At 39.1% G+C, this 17,598-nt stretch overlaps 2 protein-coding genes across 6 annotated transcripts in view; one reads left to right on the top strand and one right to left on the bottom strand.

Moving 5' to 3' along the window:
- Window positions 1-5,863, bottom strand: part of CASR (calcium sensing receptor) — a 79,563-nt gene extending 73,700 nt beyond the window's left edge. The window contains exon 1 of one of the 3 annotated variants that reach the window (XM_019839216.3): window positions 5,723-5,863. The gene's annotated coding sequence lies outside the window, so the exon portion shown is untranslated. Of the gene's footprint in view, window positions 1-5,005; window positions 5,146-5,365; window positions 5,496-5,722 lie in introns of those variants that run through there. The other 2 variants (XM_019839215.3, XM_019839214.2) reach the window with 2 other exon arrangements.
- ILDR1 (immunoglobulin like domain containing receptor 1) overlaps window positions 1-17,598 on the top strand; it is a 294,614-nt gene that overhangs the window by 128,343 nt on the left and 148,673 nt on the right. The window lies entirely within an intron of this gene.

Here is a 17,598-nt window from a genome sequence, read left to right as displayed (position 1 = left end):
TTCCTTTGCATTAGGATAAATAATAATAATAATAATAAAAAAAGCCAATATTAACTATATGCGTAATCTTGCCACGTACCACATAACTTATCATTTCTTGCAGGAACCTAATAAGGCAGGTACAACTTTCACCGCTATTACTTATTGAGGTCAAGTTACTTAACCAAGGCTCCGCATCTAGAAAGTGGCAGAGCCATGACTCAAACCTGGGTCTGTATCATTTCAGATGCATATTTTAACCACCAAGTTATCCACGTGATGGCATGCAGGTTCTCTGTGACCTGGCCTGCCCACCACTCCAGCCTTGTCTCTTCATGAGTCCCTCTTTGCTCCTAATGCCTCAGCTCTTTGAGCTGCTTACAGGTCCTGGACCTTGACATGCTATTTCACACCTCTGGTTTTGCACATAAATCCCTTCTCTATAATGCCCTCTTCCCTTTGTTTATCTTGTGGAGTGTCTCATCTTTCAAGATTCATCTCAAGTGTTAACTCCTCCATGAACCTTTCCTCAGCCCCTCCTCTCCTTGGTAGAATTGACTACTCCATTCCCTGTGTATCACTGTACCTTAATTATGCTTTCGTTATGGCAACCGCAACACTTTCCTATCCTTCCATGGACAAATGATTCCCTCCTCTTACATTTCTATGAATTCCTTAAATGCTGAGACCATGTCTTACTAATCCGTTTTATCCATAGTATCTAGCCCAGTGCTTGGCTTACAGAAATTTAACTGCAAATATTGTTGCATGAATGAAAATATTTGTTTGTACATGAAGTATGCTGCTTGGTCAGAGCACCCCATGTCAATACATTGTGAGATTTATATTGCTTTTATTTACAGCATCAGTGTAATTAGTAACCTTTTTTCTTTACTGGGGGACTGATTATAAAACTCTGAAGAAGTACATGCAGCTTTATGATAACTAAACATTTTGACATCCTCCCAATTAGAGCAGAAGATAGGAGTGGAGAGAAGATATTGTAGTCTACCTACCACACTTTTCACTTGAGAAAGTACTGGGAAAATGATAACAATGAGTTGTCACTGTACAAGCCAAATTTGGTATGGCAGTTACATACATATCTGCCTCTACAATGGGAAATATTCATATTTGAACCACAATGCACATATTTTATTATGCATAATAAAATAAACTAATAAAAATGAAATTAATTTGAAATTTTAATTTAAAAGCAAGAATAACAGCAATGGAAAGCCACGACCAACTCAAGATGGCATAAATGATGTTGTGTGAACAAGGAATATCTCCCCAAATTCCAGAAATGCCAGTTCTACATGTCTACACATGCAATATGGAAAACACTACATGGCAGCCAGACTTCTTGATTACTAACTCACTAGCAGCCAAATGCAATGTCTAGCCGATACATTCTGGTCCCATCTCAAAACCATATATCTCCAATATTTCCACCTACTCTTGAATCTCAGCTCAAGGGAAACTTCTTTGAGAAAGCCTTCCTTGGTCTTTGCAGTAAAGTCTGTATACACCCTCAATGAACTAACATTCTTTTCTTTAGGGAGCTTATTTGAGTTTATAAAAATATATTTAATAGTTTGTTATTTTACTAACAGTTGCCTCCCCAAAGCATCTATAAGCTCCAGGAGATCAGAGATCTTGCCTGGTTTTTTCACCACTTTTCCCCCAGTTGCTGACACATAGCCAGGCACTCTTATAAACATTATGAATGAATGAATGAATGAATGAATGAATAGAATGATTCCTTCACCTCTTATTCATTGTCCAGTTCTCTGAAGAATTATACCTGATTCCTTGGGAAATACAAATCAAAACCATGATGAGATACTACCTCACACCTGTCAGAATGGCTAAAATCAACAACATAGGAAACAACAGATGTTGGCGAGGATGTGGAGAAAGGGGAAACCTCTGACACTGTTGATGGGAATGCAAACTGGTGCAGCCACTCTAGAAAACATTACAGAGGTTCCTCAAATAGAACTACTAGGGTAGTTACAAATAGAACTACCCTACTCTCCAGCAATTGCACTACTAGGTATTTACCCAAAGGATAAAAAAATACAGATTTGAAGCGGTACATACACCCCAATGTTTAAAGCAGCATTATCAACAATAGCTAAACTATGGAAAGAGCCCAAATGTCCATTGACTCATGAGTGGATAAAGATGATGTGGTATGTATATACAATGGAATATTTTTTTAAATGTTTATTTATTTATTTTGAGAGAGAGTGAGAGAGCATGAGTGGGGAAGGGGCAGAGACAGAGGGGGAGAGAGAGAATCCCAAGCAAGCCTGTGCTGACAGTGCAGAGCCCGACGCAGGGCTCAATCTCATGAACCTCAAGATCATGACCTGAGCCAAAACCAGTGTTGGATCCTCAACCAACTGAGTCCCCCACGTGCCCCTACAATGGAATATTAGCCATCAAAAAATGAGATCTTGCCATTTGCAACTGCATGGATGGAGCTAGAGTGTATGATGGTAAGCAAAATAAGTCAGTCAGAGAAAGACAAATATATGATTTCACTTGTATGTGGAATTTAAGAAACAAAACAGATGAACATGTGGGAGGGGAAAAAAGGGAGAGGGAAACAAACCATAAGAGACTCTTAGAGCAAACTGAGGGTTGACGGAGGGAGGTGGATGGGGAAAGGGCTAAACGGGTGATGGGCATTAAGGAGGGCTGTTGTTATGATGCGTACTAGGTGTCGTATGTTAAGTGATGAATCATTGAATTCTTGAAACCAGTATTGCACTCTATGTTAACTAATAGAATTTAAATAAAAATTTGAGAAGAAAAAACCATAAAGATTCCTTATGAGACTCAAGCTGGTACTCAATTCATTCCTCCTCATTGTTTCCTTAACCTACGACAAGGATCAGTCATTATTTTCTAATCCATTCTCCTCTCAACCTCCATTCAAAAAGGCTTCTTAGAAAGGGCAGTTTCTAACCAACCTGAACTTTCTGACATGTGTGGGATCCAGGTCTAGGTCATGCAACATGAAAAAAGTGAACAAAATAAAGGAAAATGTAGTGACTTGGAGTACCTATTAGGTTATTTTAAGCACTCTGCATAATTCCTAAAAAACTTATTATTTCATTAAAAATAATTTAAACCACTTATATTTTATCATGTAGATAAAAAGGGGTTTATTTGCTGATTTTTTCCATTTCTCAATATATTTTGGCCTTGCATAGTAAAAGCCTTGGAACAGAGTTGATTGTGCTGATTGTTGGCAGAAATAAGCCGCATGTGTGGTCTTTTAGCAGAATTATCTGATGATTGTTCCTAAATGACAGGGCCCTGTGCTCCAGGATTCTTTTCCACTCAAGAGTCTTGGCCTACTCCTCCCTTCCTACTTCTCTGTTGCCCTCTAACTCTTCTACATCTTTCCCTCCTGGTGGTCTGCCACAAAGCTATGTCCCTGAGCCCCTTTACAAGTATAAAACACCTATTTTCTGAGATTCTTACGGAGGAAGAATACTATGCCTGCCACTCTGTTGGTCCTGGGTGGAGAAGGGACAGGCAATGTAAAAGTGTAATTGGCCAAGTTCTGCTTTCTGGAATTCCTGGAAATCTAGTGCATTTTAGGAAACAGCCTTCATTAATTCCCCTCAGTACCAGACTCTACTTAAATTACACTTGGAAAGACTAGTTTAAGGGAAAGAACAGATAGTATAGTACTCATCATGGATTCTTCCCGAATGCTGGGACAGTTAAGGAAAGTAAATGAAATGTCATGGTAGTGGGCTCCCTACCCCAAGGGCCAGCCCAGTGAAAGATTCTGAAGACAGCAGGGGTGGTGCCAGTTGGGAACACTGGAGATTATGGGGTGTGGGCAGTGGCAATGATGTCATTTTCCTCTGGTACTTTCATTAGGCAGGAGGTAGGATAAAGAATCAAGGGGCGCCTGGGTGGCTCAGTCGGTTAGGTGGCCGACTTCGGCTCAGGTCATGATCTCGCGGTCCGTGAGTTGGAGTCTCCGCGTCGGGCTCTGGGCTGATGGCTCAGAGCCTGGAGTCTGTTTCAGATTCTGTGTCTCCCTCTCTCTCTCTGACCCTCCCCTGTTCATGCTCTGTCTCTCTCTGTCTCAGAAATAAATAAACGTTAAAAAAAAAATTAAAAAAAAAAAGAATCAAAAGGAGGGGACAGAGCAAGAGAGAAAGGATATGAGTAAAAACAATGAGCTATAGATACAAATGCTGGTATAAATATTATCTCTAGAAGATTAACTTTTGCATTGTTTGATTTTAAAAATCGGGTGCCTGCGTGGCACTCTTGATTTCAGCTGAGGTCATGATCTCCAGTTGCTGAGATCAAGCCCCTTCTCAGGCTGTAGGCTGACAGCACAGGAGCCTGCTTGGGATTCTTTCTTTCCCTCTCACTCACCCTCTCTCTCTGCCCCTCCCCACCTCTCAAAATAAATAAACCTTAAAAAACCCATGTTCATGTGTTATCTGTTGAAATTATCTCTTAAAAATAGTTTTAAAAATAATAAAAAACCGCATCTGGTTCTTTTTGCTCTTTTTTCCTTTGTCCTCAAGACACCTGGAGGCTTGGGCCAAGGAAGATGGGTGCTGACACTGTGGCCCTCCCTTAAATATCCGAAGACACTAGAAAGCTGCCTGTTGCCTTGCTAACATACACGGAAAGGTGTGTGTTCTTTCTGACTGCGCCACAGGCAGAAACAAGGCGCAGGCACCAGACACTACCCACAGTCCGTGTCTTGGCACGCACTTCGGTTTATCAGAGAGGGCGACCCCCAGCTCCTTCTGGGGGTAACTGAACAGTCTGGTCCTGTGCCCAGGAAGTCTTTTTGGTCTTGTAACCTGGCCCTGACTTTCCCGCACAGACCCGCACCCGGTGTTCCCGGGGCTGAGGTGCTCCCGCGTGCGCCCTTCCTTTGGTTCCTGGGCCCTTGCGGTCCCTGGAGCCCGCCACTGCCCCTGCGTTGGGGTGCTTTCCGGCCCACCCTCCTCCCCGACCTTGGTCCTACCTGCCGCCCTGGCCCGTGCTCCCTCACCAGGGGCAGCGCCGGCCCGTCAGCTGTGGGTCTACACGAGAATGGGCTGGAAGTTGAGCTCAGGACGCCACGCGGGCCCAGCTCCCGATGCCAAGGTCACGGTCTCGGAGAGGCGCCAGCTGTCCGGTCCGGCCACAGCAGCCCCCCCACCCCCCACCCCCCGCGCCGACCCTCTGGGCAGCTGCCGCGGCCCGGGCCTCGGAACTCCGCCCCTCTCCCGCTCCCCGCCCGCCTGCCCCCTCGGGGTCCCAGACTGCGGAGCCCGGCTCCCTTCGGAGCCCACTTGCCGGCTGCTCTGTTATCTTGCACTCCTGGCAGCCCCAGCACCCTCACCGTCTTCCCCGTCCACGTGGAGCTGCGCTGACTCCTCTGGAGCCCAGCGCCGAGGGCGCGTCTTTTCTCTCCCGGGGGCCACTCGTTGGGTCTGGTTCCCGGGGACCGGGCGCCCCACGCTCGGGTCCTCTCCAGTCCTCTCAGCGCTGGGAATTCCTGGACCCTAGATCCTGCTCCTGCAGTCTGAGAGAACCCCTTCCTTCCTTCTTGGAAATGGAAAGAGGCTTAAGACGGTGGGGGCTTACGACTCCACCAACGTTCTCCGTGCCAAGAGTGGGAAACTTTTTTTTTTTTTTTTGGAAAAAAGGCCAGAGAGTTAGAGTAAAATAAATATAAAACCCATGCTCAAACTCTTACTCATTCTGCAAGACTCAGGTCATGCGCTGCCTACGCAGGGAGACTTTCTCGGTGCTCGCAAACAGCTCCCTCCTCTCTTCTGTCCACTCTCCGCGCCAAAGGGCTCCCAGTCCTCCTCGGCCAGAAGCAGTTACCGCTGGCGTGTCATTTCCTGTACGGAACCGACCCTGCGCTCCTTGAAGACGGGGACCCACCTGCCTTGATCATCCCAGTCCCCATCCTCTGGCATGACGCCCGCCGCCTGTCAGGCGCTAGAATATTTTTTGAAAAAGGGGAAAATTAATTTATTTTGTAGAAACCTAGTTTTTTTCTTTTTACCCTCAAACAACATGTACTCTTTTGGGTGAGCAGCTTGCTGGTGTCTGTAAAGAGCCACAAAAATTATTATCCCTTTGATGCAGTAACTTCATTCTTGGGGAAATTTCCAGAACAAAATAATGTTCATGGGCAGATGATCATAGCAAGATTATTTTTTTAAACATAAGATAATAGCAGTAAAAAAAACACTAAGGCAAACAAACAAAGCAAACTGTCAACAATAGGAAATTGGTGAAATAAATTATGGGAGGGTAACTTAATGAGATATTACACAATCTTTAAAAATGAAAAACATCAGGGCAGAGTGCTCAAAATGTTTTTTAGAACAAGAGGGAGTATTTATTTTTAAAGCAAGCAAAAAAAGAAAAAAAGAAAAAAAGAAAAGAAAAGGAAAAAGAAACCTAAAAGAAAATATGAAGTAACATGATGATGAAGTGTTTGCAAAATAACATTAAGCCATAAGAGTGAAAAGTTGCATAGTTACTAAGCTTAAAACTTTAAGTAACAACGCAGATTTCTCCTCTGTATTTCCATTTTCTTGCTTCAGAGGAGCATAGACTCACATCTGGACTCTCAAATACATCCTTATCAGACCCCAGTTCTGCCCATTGACTTACTTCCCTTCCAATGCAGCACAAGGAGAGGTAAATAAATGTTCCAACACCAGGACAGAGTGAAGAGAAGAATCTAGTTAATAAAAATAACTTGTTGTGATGAACACTGGGTGTTATATGTTAGTGATGAATCACTGAATTCTACTCCTGAAACCAACATTGCACTGTACATTAACTAAAATTTAAAAAATAGTAATAAATGCCAAGTCCTCCCTCAGGCCCAAACACCCAGCAATATAAATTCACAGTGGGGGATTTGGTTCAGTAGCAGTAGGTATTAAAATGTCCTAACGACTGTACAACCTAGTCAGTGCCAAAAGGCTGAATTAATTCAACTCCAAAACTGAATGATGCTGCAGCCTTAGGCCGAATTAATTCTTCTCAGGGATTAGCTTATACCTGGGCATAATGTTCAAATGCCTTTGATTAAGAAAGCTTCACTCTGAAGAGCTATTATTACATTTTAAAGATGAAGAAACTGAAGCTTACAGGAGTTAGGAGGTGGTGGAAACACGACCAGCCAAGGTGTTTGACCATTTTGCCCGTGGGTCTCAGTGCGTACATCTCCCACTAGAGGTACAGTAGATGGTTTTGAGTGGTACACAGTTGATGACGTTAAATAACTAGATCATGTGGTGAAAAAATTTATGTCTTTTTCAGTTCTCTTGATTCTATGGATTATGTCTGGGAAGAACTATCATTTTTGTGATTCTTTGTCTTTACACCTCTCTACCACTTGCTAATCTGTTTTAACAAAGAGAAAGCCTGCCTCGGGCTCAGCACCTTTGCTAGGCAACAGTTCCTAAGTAGAATTTAATATCATCACTTTCTCTTCCTTCTGATATTATTCCTTACACTATTAATTTCTAATTGATACAGGCTTTCCACTTACAAGGTGATGTAGTTTCCATTTAAGGTCAATTTACTTGCGTAAGAATATGGGGTAATTTTCAAAGAAAGATATTAAAGGAAGAAGAAGACCAGTGATATTTGGATATAGTAGAAATGGCAACATAATGAAGGTGGGACACAGATGCCTGACATTTAGGAAATACTGCCTCACACTCCATTATGACCAGTGGATGGAAGGTATGGTGGGGCATGTTTCAGTTGAAAATGGATGGATACTCGAAAAGAATGTGTATTCTTTTCTAAATTCTAAATAATTCTAATTTCTGCTGCTTTAGGGTGAAATGCTCTGAATGTATCTGTTAGGTCCATGTGATCCAGTGTGTCATTCAAAGCCATTGTTTCCTTGTTGATCTTCTGCTTAGATGATCCGTCCATTGTTGTAAGTGGGGTGTTAAAGTCCCATTCTATTATTGTATTGAGTTTCTTTAAGTTTGTTATTAATTGACTTATATATTTGGCTATTCCTACATTGGGGGCATAAATATTTGCAGTTGTTCAATCTTCTTGTTGGATAGCCCCCTATATTATGATATAGTGCCCTTCTTCATCTCTTACTACAGTCTTTGATTTAAAATCTAGTTTGTCTGATGTAAGTATGGCTACTCCATCTTTTAATGTCCATTAGCATGAAAAATAGTTCACCCCCTCACTTTCAATCTGGAGGTATCTTTGGGTCTAAAATGAGTCTTTTACAGGCAGCATATCAATGGGTCTTGTTTTTTATCCATTTTGATACCCTATGTCTTTTGATTGGAGCATTTCAAGCTGTATTACAAAGCTTTACTCATCAATACAGTATGATACTGGCACAAAAACAGACACATAGATCAGTGGAACAATATAGAGAACCCAGAAATGGACCCACTACTATATGGTCAACTGACCTTTGACAAAACAGGAAAGAATATCCGATGGAAAAGAGACAGTCTATTTAGCAATTGGTGCTGGGAGAACTGGACAGAAACATGTAGAAGAATGAAACTAGACCACTTTCTTACACCGTACACAAAAACAAACTCAAAATGGATGAAAGACCTAAATGTGAGACAGGAAATTATCAAAATCCTAGAGGAGAACATAGGCAGCAACCTCTTTGACCTCAGCTGCAGCAACTTCTTACTAGACACGTCTCTAGAGGCAAGGGAAACAAAACAAAGAATGAACAATTGGGACTTCATCAAGGTAAAAATCTTGTTCACAGTGAAGAAAACAATCAACAAAACTGAAAAACAACCAACAGAATGGGAGAAGATATTTGCAAATGACATATCTGATAAAGTGCTAGTATCCAAAATCTATGAAGAATTATCAAATTCAACACCTCAAAAACAAACAATCCAGTGAAGAAATGGGCAGAAGAAATGAACAGACACTTCTCCAAAGGAGACATGCAGATAGCTAACAGACACATGAAAAAATGCTCAACATTACTCATCATCAGGAAAATACAAGTCAAAACCACAATGAGATGCCACCTAACAGCTGTCAGAATGGCTAAAACAACAACTCAGGCAATAACAGATGTTGGTGAAGATGTGAAGAAAGGGGAACCCTTTTACACTGTTGGTGGGAATGCATACTGGTACAGCTACTCTGGAAAACAGTGTGGAGGTTCCTCAGAAAGTTAAAGATAGAACTACCCTATGACCCAGCAATTACACTAATAGGTGTTTATCCAAAGGATAAACAAATACTGATTTGAAGGGACACATGTACCCCAATGTGTATAGCAGCACTATCAACAATAGCCAAATTATGGAAAGAGCCCGAATGTCCGTTGACTGATGAATGTATAAAGAGGTGGTGTACACACACACACACACACACACACACACACACACACAGAGGAATATTACTCAGCCATCAAAAAGAATGAAATCTTGCCATTTGCAACAACATGGGTGGAACTAGAGGGTATTATGCTAAGTGAAATTAGTCAGAGAAAGATAAATGCGATATGATTTCGCTCATATGTGGAATTTAAGAACCAAAACAGATCATATAGAGGAAGGGAAGGAAAAATAAAATAAGATAAAAACACAGAGAGGCAAACCAAAAGAGACTCTTAACTATAGAGAACAAACTGAGGGTTGCTGGAGGGGAGTTGGGTGGGGGATAGGCTAGATGGGTGATGGGCATTAGGAAGGGCACTTGTGATGAGCACTGGGTGTTATATGTAAGCCATAAATCATTAAATTCTACTCCTGAAATCAATACTGCACTATATGTTAACTAACTTGAATTTAAATAAAATCTTGGAAAGAAAATAAATTAATGGCAACTCTCTGACAATCAGAGCTGTCTGGGAGGATTTGAAAGGGCTGCCTTAGAGGTATTTACCACATTCCCTTCCCTCCAAGGATTGAAGCAGAGGTTAGGTGCCTGCTTGTCACTAATGATACCATGGGAGGTCACACACTAGATAGGCTATAAGCTTTGAAGTTCCTGCCAACCAGGAGAATCTGAGATTCTTGACATCAAACTTCCCAGGGAGCTGACCACTGGAGAGACTGCATTTTGAAGTAAATTACATTAACTTCCCTGAGGAAAAATCCCAAGAAGGGTTTCAAATAAGCTTAGAGCAACAGCAGCACCAGTGTGGCAATTGTATTATATATAGAACAGTAGCAGATTATTCTCAAGGTAGTTGCTTTGAAAGAGATAACATTTGAGGCTATTGAAACTGTTAAGGTGTTTGCTTACAATTCAATAATTTTCTCTATAATTACACTTTCTTCTGGTGTAGCCTCTATTCATAACCATCCCTGAGGGCTGGGAGGACAAGGCTGCTCTTCCTTCTTTCAAATATCAGCATCTCTCAGCCTCAGGCTTCATTTTGTGTGGTGTCTGCTTACCCCAAAGCAGCTGCCCCTGCTGTTCATTTTAACCCATTTTGACCAGTATAAAAATGCATGTGTGGTGAAAAAGGTACACAGCAGATAAAAAGTTACTTTGGTGTGGGAAATTTACTTTGCGACTGCATGGCCTAAAAATTCATGATGTACAGGATCATGATCTGACTGCCTTAAAGCTCCATAATGTTTGGCACATGCAATATCTTAGAGGTCACCCAGCCCATTGCTTCTAAGGATCTTACACAGCAGGTAAACTAGAAGGAGACAAACATTCAGGTGGAATGAGTAAACTGCCTATGCTAGAATAACTGCTCTCAGGGAAACTCATTCAACAGACAGATCTTTAGGTTAGAAAGTTCTTTCCTGAGGCATCCCTGGAAGGACTCTTTCCCTCACATTCCATATCCCATTCATCTGCAAGTCATGCTGGCTCAGATTTCAAAATAGAGCCAGAATCAACCTCTTGTCTCCACTTCCACCACCACCAGCCTCATCCAAGGCAGCATCTCCTAGAAAACTTTCTAACTGTTCCTGCATCCACCCTTGCCTCTCTGCAATCTATTCTTCCCATAGCAATGGGATCGATACATTTGGAATAACTTGGATTATGTCATTTCTATGCTCAAAACCCTGTCTGTAATGGCTTCTTATTTCACTCGGACTAAAATCCAGTAAAACGCATTGTTCATAAAGGCCAGCATCATCTGGCTATTTCTCTGATCTCCTCTCCTATAATCCTTCTTGGTTCCCACCCACTGGTTTCCTTGTTGGTCTTTGAATGTGGTCAGCAGATCCTGCCTCAGAGACTCATTTACTATTCCCGGTCTGGAACACTCTTCTCCCTCACTTCTTTTGCTCTCCATTCAATGTTACCTTTCCAGAAATGCATTCCTCTGGGATTCATATCACCATAGTATAGCCCCTCTTTCACCCCACTCCATCACTATTTCTTTATTCTTCTTTACCATTTTTTAGGGTGTTGCAAACTTTATTTATGGCTTGAAAGCAATAAAGTTGGGGGTAGGTGATAGGGTCAGAGAAGTTAGAGCAAACTGCACACAGAAAACAACTTAAAAATGAATATGTAATACTCTGTTCTTTAAAAACATGTAGGAATCCAGCTGCCATGAATTTCTCATTGGCGCTCTTTCCTCCTGGGTTCCGACTTTCCTGTCTCATTGCTAGAGGGTGTTTTCACACTCTCATCTTTAGCCCCTGTCCTCTTTTCATCCTGATCCCTCTCAAGATGCTCTAAGAAACTCAAATAGGGCCTAATCATTTTCTTTTTGTTTTAATTAATAAATTTTATTGAAGTAGAACACATGTTTAGAAATATGTACAATTTGATCGGCACTTGTACTTTTTTCCATTGTCCTGATTTATAAAACCATAGATTATTTATATTTATATCAGTGGAATCATTCAGTAAATACTCTTTTGTATCTATTTTTTTTTCATTCAACAACTTGTGAGATTCAACCATATTGTGCAGTAACTTGCTCCTTTTAATTGCTGTAGAATATTCTCCTGTATATATCACAATTTATTGATCATTTTCACTTGATGAGCGTTTGAGTTGTTTTCAGTTTTGAGCTATAATGAATAATGCTGTCATGAATGGTTGTTGGTGTACATGTGCTTGAATTTCTGTTGGGCAATATATCTGAGTAGAATTACTGGGTTAATAAGATAAATAAGAACTCTCGGGGAACCTGTGTGACTCAGTGGGTTGAATGTCTGACTTTGACTCAGGTCATGATTTCATGGTCTGTGAGTTCCAGCCCCACACCAGTCTCGCTGAGGTCAGCACAGAGCCCAGTTCAGATCCTCTGTCCCCCTCTCTCTGCCCCTCCCTGACTTGTACTCTTTCAAAAATAACTAAACATAAAAAAAAGATAAATAAGAACTCTCATTTACTACTGGTGGAAATAGAAATTAGTATGACCACTTTTGAAAAATCTTTGGCAATATCTTCTAGTGTTAAACACATGCACACCTTTTATATTCTAGGTTCTTTGTCAATTGTTGATATTAAAAATATTTTTTCCAATTCTGTAGTTTGCCTTTTCACTCTCTTAATAGTGTCTTTTTATGGACAGAAGTTCTTATTTTTAATATAGTCCAATTAACTATCTTTTCCTTTATGGTTAGTGTGTTTTTATCCTGCTTAAGAAAGCTTTGTGGACATCAAGTCATGAATATATTCTGCAGTGTTCTCTTCTGGAAGCCTTATGTTTTCCTTTTACTTTAAGGTATATAATCCTCCTGGAATTGATTTTTCTGTGGTCAACTTTCATTTTTTTCCCAATGAATATCCAATTGACTTGGCACCATTAATAAAAAAGATAAACATTTTTATTCTGTGTGTCACCTTTGTCATAAAATACCCAATTATATGTGGGTCTGTTTCTGGACTCTCTATTGTGTCCTATTATGTCTTTGTCCATTCTTTTGCCAAAACTCCACACTGTTTTTTTTTTTTAATTGTGGCTTTATAGTAAGTTTTGAAATCTGGTACAGTAAGTTCTTGAACTTTATTCCTCTTTAAGATCATGTGGGCTGCTTTTGGCCATTTGCATTTCCATATGCATTTTTAGAATCAGCTTGTAAACACACACACACACACACACACACACACACACACACGTCTGGATTTTTTACTGAGATTACATTGAATATATAGATCAATTTTGAAGAAAATTGATATCTCATAGTTAGGCTTGTAATCTGTAAACATGACATATTCTCCCATTCAGTTAAGTCTTCTTTAATTTCTCTCACTAATAATTTATAGTTTTCTGTGTATAAGTTTTTTGCACATATTTTGCTAGATTTATTCCTAGGTATTTGATGCTTTTTTGATACAATTGTATTTGGCATAATTTTAAAATTTCATTCTTAATTGTTTGTTGCTGACACTTTGCTGTATTTCTCTTCTTAGGATACATCATCCCCCATCACCTGTCACACTTATGTGTTATTGTATATCTCTCTTACAAAATGAGAATACAAATTTTGTCCATTTTGGTTACTGCTTTATTCCCAGTGCCTCAAACAATTCCCAGTACATAACAGATTCCATAAATATTTGTTGACTTGAATTGACTTATATTGAACTGAAATCTTCCTGCAGCTCATCCTTCCTTCCTCTAGAACAATACAGAATAAGTCTCTTTCTTGTTGTACATGCTGGTTTTTCTACTGTTCTCCAGCAGCACTTCCTTCCCACAGCCAAGTGCTTTAGTTCCTTCAGCAGTTCCTCAAAGGCAGGTTTTAGAGACTCTATCATCATATTGCCTTCATTCCTTAGTATGAACTCTGGTTTGCCAATATTCCCTTTCAATCTGGGCTCCCAGACTGATTTGACTGATGTCTATGGTAAATTTGGAATATTACTTGCCTGAGATGGCTCATTTTTATTTGCTCTGTCGCAATATTGATGCACAGTAAGATTGTGGTCAAGCAATATCCCGAGCCTGTATTTTTGAAATAAAATTCAGTTATCTTAACATAAATGTACAACTTTTGCCAAAGATAATTATACCTTCAAACTAAAAAAGTTTAAACATCAAGATCCTTCATTTGTATAGCTCCTGTGAATCTGCACAGGGATGCTGGGGGTTAAATAAAAGGACCTAAATAAAGCTGTAGTGATTTCTTTATCACACTAATACTCACTGTATTTTTTGTATTCATAATGTTGCATTTTTTAATTTAAAAAATTGATTTAATCTTATTAATTTTTCCATTTTATCAAGATAAAATTGACATAATATTGTATGAGTTTTAGGTGTATGTAAATATGAAGTGATATATGTATATTATCATGAAATGACCACCTCAATAAGTTTAGTTATCTATCACCATACATATCTATAAATTTTTTTTTCTTGTGATGAGAGCTTTTAAGATCTGATCTCCTCACAACTTTCAAATATGTAGTGCAATATTGTTAACTGTAGTGACCATGCTGTACATTACATCCTCAGAACTTATTTATTTTCTAATTGGAAGCTTGTAACTTTTTGATCGTTTTTGCCCATTTCACCCTGTCCTGCCTCTGGCAACCACCAATCTGTTCTCGGTATCTATGAGTTTGGCAGGGGGCAGGTTTTGGTGAGCTTCTCCCTCTAGATTCCATATATAAATGAGATCATACAGTATTTGTCTTTCTCTGATTTACTTCACTTAGCATAATGGTCTCAGGGCTCATCCATATTGTCACAAATTTCAGAATTTCTTCTTTTTGTGGCTGAATAACATTCCATTGTATACATATACTACATCTTTATGCATTTTTTTTTGTTGATGGACACTTAGATTGTTTCCATGTCTCGGCTATTGTAAATAATGCTGCAGTGAACATGGGGGTGCAGATATCTTTTTAAGATAGTAATTTAATTTCCTTTGGATACATACACAGAAATGGAACTGCTGGATTATATGATAGTTCTATTTTTCAATTTTTGAGGAACCTCCATCTGGTTTTCCATAGCAGCTACGCTTGGGAAATGCCCTTTTCTCTACAACCTCACCAACACTTATTATCTCCTGTCTTTTTGGTAATAGCCATTCTAACAGGTGTGAGGTGATATGTCATTGTGGATTTGAAATGCATTTTTCTGATGATTAGTGATACTGTTGGCTATATGTATGTCTTTTTTGGAAAAATTCAGGCCTATTCAGGTCGTCTTATCTGAAATTGTATTGTACACCTGAAACTAATATAATGTTTTATGTTAATTATACCTCAGTAGAGAAAGAGAGAAAGAGAACAGCTAGAGAAAAGCAACTCATCACATATAAGGGATCCTCAATAAGATCAAAAGTTGATAGAATTCTCAGAAGCTATAGAGGTCAGAAGGCAGAGGGATGACCTACTCAAATACTGAAAGAAAAAAAAGTTTCAACCAAAAGATATATCCAGCAAAATTATATTTCAGAGCCAGAGAAGAAATTAAGGTGTTCCCAGATAACAAAAAGCGAGACCTGCCCAGAAGAAATACTAAGTATATGTTGTGATGGACATTAGGTGTTATATCACTAAAGTATTTAATCACTAAATTCTACACCTGAAACTAATATTACATTGTATGTTAACTAACTGGAATTTAAATAAAAACTTGAAAAAAATCCTAAGTGTAGTCCTTTAGGTTCAAATGAAAGGACACTAGACAGTAACTCAAATCCACATGAAGAAGTCAAGAGCACCAGTAAAGGTAATTACATAGATAAAAGGTATAAGTGGGTATAAGTGTAGTTTTTGTTTTTAACACTTTTTTCTCCTATCTAATTTAAAGACAAATGCATAAATCAATGATTATAATGCTGTGTTGCTTACCTTATATGTCTAAAGATACAATTTTTATGACAATAATGGCACAAAAGATGGTGGAAGAAAAGGACCTATACCAGAGCAAAGATTCTTATACTGTTGAAATTAAGTTGGTATTAATCTGAATTAGATTATTTTCAGTTAAGATGTTAATTGCAATCTCCAGTGTAATCACTCAGAAAATTAAAAAAGTATATACAGTAAAAAAAAAAAAAACAAAAAGGGAATTAAGATGGTATGCTAGAAAGCCTCCCTTTCATCTAAAAGAAGGTAGTAATGGAGGAATAGAGGAATGAAAAGACCTAAGATACATATAAAATAGCAAAAAGGCAAACATAAATCCTATCTTTGCAGTAATTTAATTACATGTAAATGGATTAAACACTTCAATCAAAAGGCAGAAATTGGAAAAATGGATAAAACATATGATCCAACCTTTATGTTGTGACAAGAGACATATTTTTTTTCTATTTGTTTGAGTTGACACACAGTGTTGCATTAGTTTTAGGTGTACAACAGTGATCTGACAAATTTATACATTATGCTATGTTCACCACAAGTATAGCTACCATCTGTCCTGTTATATTGCTATTACAGTATTATTGACTGGTCCTTGCTCTGCCTTTTATTCCCATGACTTGCTCATTCCATGACTGAAGGCCTATTCCTCCTTCTCACCTGTTTCGCCCAAACCCCCACATCCCTCCCCCTCTGGCAACCATCAGTTTGTTGACAAGAGACATACTTTATTTATTTATTTATTTATTTATTTATTTATTTAAATATGAAATTTATTGTCAAATTGGTTTCCATACAACACCCAGTGCTCATCCTGACAGGTGCCCTCCTCAATGCCCATCACCCATTTTCCCCTCCCTCCCACCCCCATCAACCCTCAGTTTATTCTCAGTTTTTAAGAGTCTGACAAGAAACATACTTCAGATTCAAAGATACAAATAGGTTAAAATAAATAATGGAAAAAGATATAAAATGTAAATAGTATCCAAAAGAGAACTAGAGCAACTATCTTAATATTAGACAAAATACATCTTAAGACAAAAATTATTATTAAGGACAAAATAGGTCTTTTTTTTAGTGGTAAATGGTTTAATTCATCAGAAAGATATAACAATTGTACACATATACATACATAACAAGAGATTTTCAAGATCCATGAAGAAAGAAATTAAAAGAATGAAAGGAAAAATATAATTTTAACAGTGATAGTTGGGGACTTCAATACCCCACTTTTATCAATGAATAGAACAACTAGGAAGAAAATCAAAAAGAAAATAGAAAACTTGAACAACAGTGTAAATCAATTAGACCTAAACAGACACCATAGAATATTCTACCCCAAGATAGCAGAATACACATTCTTTCAAGTACAAATGGAACATTCTTCAGGATAGACTATGCTATAGACTGTATGTCTGTGTCTCCCCCAAATTCATATGTTGGAACATAATCCCCAGTGTGATAGTATTTGGAGGTGGGGCTTTTGACAGGTGATTAGGACTCTGAACTTATAAATGTGATTAGCGTCCTCATGAAAGAAGCCCAGAGAACTCCTTTGCCTCCTTCTCCCTATGTGAGGACACAGCAAAAAGACACTTGCCCGTGAACAAGGAAGTGAGTCCTTACTAGACACTGAAACTACTAGAGCCTTGATCTTGGACTTCCCAGCCTACAGAACTATGAGGAATAAATTTCTGTTGTTTACAAGTTGCCAAGTTTATGGTAGTTTGTTATGGCAACCTGCATGGACTGAGGCAGACCATATGTTAGGCCAGAAAACAAGCCTCAATTAATTTAAAGGGATTGAAATCATATGAAGTATGT

Source organism: Felis catus, chromosome C2, assembly GCF_018350175.1.
Source record: "Felis catus isolate Fca126 chromosome C2, F.catus_Fca126_mat1.0, whole genome shotgun sequence".
Lineage (NCBI taxonomy): Eukaryota > Metazoa > Chordata > Mammalia > Carnivora > Felidae > Felis > Felis catus.
This window is presented reverse-complemented; position numbering and strand designations above follow the sequence as displayed.